Raw genomic sequence first — 6,267 nt, 5'->3', positions numbered from 1 at the left:
GTTTGCATCTGCTAATCCCAAACTCCCAGTTCATCCCTCTCCCACCTGCTTCCCCCTTGGCAGCCACCAGTCTATTCTCTATGTCCCTGATTCTGTTTCTGTTTCATAGATAGGTTCATTTGTGTCATATTTTAGATTCCACATATAAGTGGTATCATGGTATTTGTCTTTCTCTTTCTGACTTACTTTGCTTAGTATGATAATCTCTAGTTGCATCCATGTTGCTGCTGCAAATGGCATTATTTCATTCTTTTTTATGGCTGAGTAGTATTTCATTGTATATATGTACCACCTCGTCTTTATCTATTCATCTGTTGATGGACATTTAGGTTGTTTCCATGTCTTGGCTATTGTGAATATTGCTGCTGTGAAGATCAGGGTGAATGTGTCTTTTTGAATTATAGTTTGGTCTGGATATACGCCCAGGAGTGGGATTGCTGGATCATATGGTAGGTCTATTTTTAGTTTTCTGAGGAACCTCCATACTGTTTTCCACAGTGGCTGCACCAACTTACATTCCCACCAACAGTGTTGTAGGAGGGTTCCCTTTTCTCCACACCCTCTCCAGCATATGTTATTTGTAGACTTTTTAATGATGGCCATTCTGACTGGTGTGAGGTGGTACCTCATGGTAGTTTTGATTTACATTTCTTTAATAATTGGCAGTGTTGAGCATCTTTTCATGTGCCTATTGGCCATCTGTATTTCTTCTTTGGAGAAATGTCTCTTTAAGTCTTCTGCCTATTTTTTTTTGATTGGGTTGTTTGCTTTTATTGTCATCAAGTTGTATGAGCTGTTTGTATATTTTGGAAATTAAGCCCTTGCTGGTCGCATCATTTGCAAATATTTTCTCCCATTCTGTAGGTTGTCTTTTCATTTTGTTTATGGTTTCTTTTGCTGTGCAAAAGCTTGTAAGTTTGATTCGGTCCCCTTTGTTTATTTTCATTTTTATTTCTATTGTCTTGAGAGACTGACCTAAGAAAACATTGGTATGATTTATGTCAGAGAATATTTTGCCTCTGTTCTCTTCTAGACGTTTTATGGTGTCATGTCTTATGTTTAAGTCTTTAAGACATTTTGAGTTTATTTTTGTGTATGGTGAAAGGATGTGTTCTAACTTCACTGGTTTATATAAGGCTGTCGAACTTTACCAACACCACTTGCGGAAGAGCCTGTCTCTTTCCCATTATATATTCTTGCCTCCTTTGTCAAAGATTAATTGTCAAAGATTAACTGAGGTGTGTGGGTTTATTTCTGGGCTCTGTATTCTGTTCCATTGATCCATATGTCTGTTTTTGTGCCAATACCATGCTGTTTTGATTATGTGACTTTGGAGTACTGTCTGAGTCTGGGGTGGCTATGCCTCCAACGTTGTTCTTTTTCTTCAGGATTGCTTTGGCAATTCTGGGTCTTTTATGGTTCTGTATGAATTTTAGGATTATTTGTTCTAATTGCGTGAAAAATGTCATGGATAATTTGATAGGGATCGCATTAAATCTGTAGATTGCTTTGGGTAGTATGAGCATTTTAACAATGTTAATTCCTCCAACCCAAGAACATGAGATGTCTTTCCATTTCTTTGAATCATCTTCACTTTCCTTTATTAATGTCTTACAGTTCTCAGCGTATAAGTCTTTTGCCTTCTTGGTGAGGTTTATTCCTAAGTATTTTATTTTTGGGGTTGTGATTTTAAAAGGCATTGTTTTTTTACATTCCCTTTCCGATATTTCATTGTTGGTATAAAGAAATGCAACCAATTTCTGTATGTTAATCTTGTATTCTGCTACCTTGCTGAATTCGTTTATCAGTTGTAGTAGTTTTCATGTAGAGTCTTTAGGGTTTTCTATATATAGTATCATATCATCTGCATCTAATGACAATTTTACCTCTTCCTGAAGGAATTAATCTTGAAGTTCTACTAAGACTTTTGGGATACCTGTTTTAATGAGCCACTACTTCCTGCCTGAGATTGCACTATGCACCAGAGATTCTAGAATTAGCATAATAAAACTAATAATGCAAACAACAGCAACAAATCTTCACAAACCTTCCTTGTAAGGAAGTAAAGTCCACTGGAAAAACAGACAAGTGAAACACACATTCAAAATGGCAGTGATTCTCAAACATTTATGTGCTGAAAAATCATGACAAGCATGATAACCAGGGCAATTACTAGACCCCTTCTCCAGCTGGTCAGGTGTAAGGTCCTGTAACACTATTTTTGGTGAATGCCTCCAGGAGAGTCTGAGACAGATGTTCTCAGTTGTCGTCAACCTTTAGTGTGCATCAGATTTGCCTGAGAATATTGTTAAAACACAGATTGCTGGGCTCCAGTGCCAGGGTTCTAACCAGTTCCCAGGTGTGGCTGATATTGCTGGCCCAGGGACCACATTTTGAGAACCACCTTTCAAAACTCTGCAGTATGCGGTTGTGTGTGTTGTGAATGAGACGGGCCCAGAGAACCAAAGGAGGGCAAAGGGACTCTGCCCTAAATTAGTCAAAGGTAACAATAGCAGCTAGAATTGACTGACCCAAGAAAAAATTACAAGAACTTTACCTGCATTTGCTCATTTAATCCTTTCAGTAAGGTACATAGGTGCTACTTAGTGTTCCTCTTTTACAGGGGTGTCCAGAGAAGGTAACCACTTTGCCCATGTCCTAAACTGGTAAGTAACAGATTAAGAATTCAGGTCTAGGAAGTCTGATTCCAGAGCCCACACCTCTACCCTTTCTGCATGTAGAGAGGAGTAAAGGGTTGTCAGTGAAGCCTTCCTGGGGGCCCTGGCCTCTGAGTGTAGATAGAAGGTTGAGTGGACATAAAGATCATTATTTGTGTGTGGTGGGGGTAGGGGAGGAAGTATGAGGGCTTCAAGAAGAGCCCACCCTCCCCATACATCTGCTATAAGCAAGTCTGATGATCAGGAGTCCGGAACATGAGTATGACTATGGGATACTGAGAAGGGTTCTAGAACCCTGAGGTTAGAGTTCTGGATCAGTTAGTAGGTAACAGAAAGTGAATGAGTGATTTACCTTACTTTCCACGGGTAGCAGGAAGTTTGGAGATAGTCCCTCTAGCGTTAGTCCAGCTGCTGAAGGGCATCACCAGGGGACTGGGTTGCTTCACTCTTCCAGCTTCCACATCTCTAGCACGTCCACATAGCTTCAAAGTGACCCCAGAATCTCCAATAGTGTTCCAACAATTTGGGCAGGAAGAAAGAAAAGGAAAAAAAAAAAGAAAGTAAGAAAAAAAAGGCAGTGTCTAACTCAGAGAGCAAATTTTTTACCACAGATGGTCAGCAGACTTGCACTTAGATCTCATCAGCTCGGATTTTAAACTGGCCACCTTAGCCTTAAGGATAATGGGGTCTCCTAAACCAGGGCTCTGATAGTAAGGAATAAGGAGAGAGTGGTACTGATTAGCAGTGCCTGCTGTCCCAAACAAATATTATCCCCAAACTATTTTTTTTTATCCTATATTTTACTTTAAAGAATGGAGGGGAAACATTATGTATCTGTAAATAGCCTTTTAGAAAGGGTACAATTATATAGTTATACAACCCCCTGGAGGGCTCCTTTCTTCTAAAATCTCTTTAAAAACTGTTCAAGGTTAAGGACATTTTTATCTTAATTTAGTAACTCGCAGTCGATCATCTTGGAATGACATCCTCTCTCTGCAGATGTTCTGTCAGGCTTTAGAAAATTCTAGAAGTGGACAGAGAAGTGTTATGGTACGTGTATTTGCAATATGCACGTCTTTGAAATGAAATCCATTTAGGGACCAAAAGGCATTTCATGTCTTTGCTATACATTTTCACATATATGCCTTTCCAGAATTCCTTTGAGCAAATCTGTTAGATGTAACCCATCCGTTTCTCCCATCTGAATTCTTTATTACTAAACATTCTTCAGTATGCTCTCACTCCCCTCTGTCAAAGGCGTTTCTCTGGGTCCTCACCCTTCTCATCTCATATGTGAATGCGTATCTTAAACTGAAGCAACAGTCTGCTATGACTTCTCCATCACTTGAAGAACCCGTCTTTGTGGGAAAAAAAGTAGACTTACTAACTTAGAAGGTAAAATGCACGCAATGTTTCTGAGAATTAAAAACTAAGATAAAAACATAAGCAATGGAAAAAACTTCCAGTGGATCCTTTTCAAAGACTTTATTTTACAGAGAAGGCAACTGAGGTTTAAAGAAAAAATGCGTTAGTTAAACACTAAATAATAAACCTTAAACCTCAGTGGAGCAACACATGGACAGTTCATTTCTCACTCACTCAGGAGTGTAGTATGGACTTTGGTGGTCTGAGGGTCAGTTTTCTGCTCAGTTATTCAGGGACCCACCACCTTCATCAAGTGGCTCTACGTTTGTCCTAAAAAGGAAAGGAGAGAGGAAGCTGCAAGCTACAATTATCAACTCGTTATCCTTCAGACATAAACTCTTCAGGTCACCTCTGGTCACGTTCTTTGGGATAGAACCATACCCAGATGCAAGCAGAGATGGAGAATGTTGTTCCTATCTTGGTCCTAGTGATGCCTCTACAGGCTGGAGGAGCTAATTAAAGTGTAGTCAACAGCTCGTTGTTTCTGCCACAATGAGTGATTAGCCTAAGACTGTGGATTAATTATGTGTGTGTGTCACATATACATATAATACACACAAACATATATATGTGTGTGTATATATACATTTTTTAGCATGAGTTGACACATGGGGCTTCTGCCGTATCAAAAGAGTACAAACTGCCTCTTGTTGCTTTTTCTTAATTGAAGTTGACTACTACTATCTATTTCCCTTCATTTTGCTACCTCCCCCCCGCCTTTCAGTATTATATGAAAATTCTGAAAGAAAGAATTTCAAAGTTTCCAGTGCTTTTAAAGGTAATAGAATACTCAGACCTTAACAATTTTCCTGTGTGAAACTTTTGCCAGACTAAAATAGTTAACTTATGAAAAGTAAATTTAGATTGATACAAAAGAGAAAATAAGCTGATTTTTTTTTTTTACACAAATGCCCTGAGTCAGGGTGGAAAATAAATGGAAAAGTGGAGGAATTTAGATCCTTTTGTTGTAAATTTAAATATTTTTAATTGTAAAAATAATACAGGCTCATTGCAGAAACTCCAAAATTGAAAGGATTTAAAGAAAAAAGGAAGAATAACTCAAAATCCCATTTCTGATAAATCATCTCTGTAACATTTTTGAGGGTATCTTTGGAAACTTTTTTGTGACGGGGTGCATATAAATACAATGCAAGTGTAAAATACCTTTAATTATTATATCAAACTACAAAACAGTTCTATAACATTTTTATTTAGTAATATAAGTATGATTACTCATCACCTAATAAAAATCTGCAGCATCATTTTTAATGGTTGAACAGCATTCTATTATTTATTTAACCAGTCCCTACTGTTCAACATTTAGATTATTCCTGTTTTGCTTTGCTAAGCAATGAGACAAGCATCCTTGTTCATGTCTTTGAGCATTTGTTTATTTCCTTAGAATGGACTTCTAGAACTTGAATGGCTGGTTGTCAGTTCTGGTACATACTGACATATTGTCTTCCAGAAAGGTTACCGTGCTTTTTATTTCTACCAAGAATTTAACATCCAGTGTGGTTTCTTACACACACTCATCAGTACCAGTATTATCAATATCAATACCGGTATTATCAAGTTTTTTAAAACTTTGTCATTCTAGTCAGTAAAATATGACACCTGAATTATTTTATTTGTATTTCTTTGATTAATAATAGCAAGGTTGAACATATTTTCATATCTTTATTGGCTGTTCATACTTTTTAGTTTGTGACTTTATGACATCCATTTTTCATCGATGTATAACAGCCTTTTATATATCAATGTGTTTATTTTGTTTGTTGTAAATGCAATTTTTTCTCTTCATTTATTAATTTTTATTTTGTGTGTGTTGAACTTCTTTAATACTGTCAAGTCTATTCAAAAACCCTTTAATGAACACAACAAATGTGGAAAATCAGTCATTCTCCTGCATTTTGTAATCAATTTATTTCCTTTTGGACAGTACAGAAATGTAAGTTCTTATTTCATCTTATGGTTGGAAAGAATCTATTCCCTCGGAAAGGGATTATAGTCTCCATGATGCAGTAATGGGAGATTTTATAGGGTAGGCAGGGTCTACAGAAGAAAAAACCCTAAATCACACTCCATTGGTGGTTGCCTTATTTATAAAAATGGCATTTGAGGTTGTGTGACTGCCATCAGGTAAGCAAAATTAATTTTTAGC

Source organism: Grampus griseus, assembly GCF_964374135.1.
Source record: "Grampus griseus genome assembly, chromosome: 11".
NCBI classification, from domain to species: Eukaryota; Metazoa; Chordata; class Mammalia; order Artiodactyla; family Delphinidae; genus Grampus; species Grampus griseus.
This window is presented reverse-complemented; position numbering follows the sequence as displayed.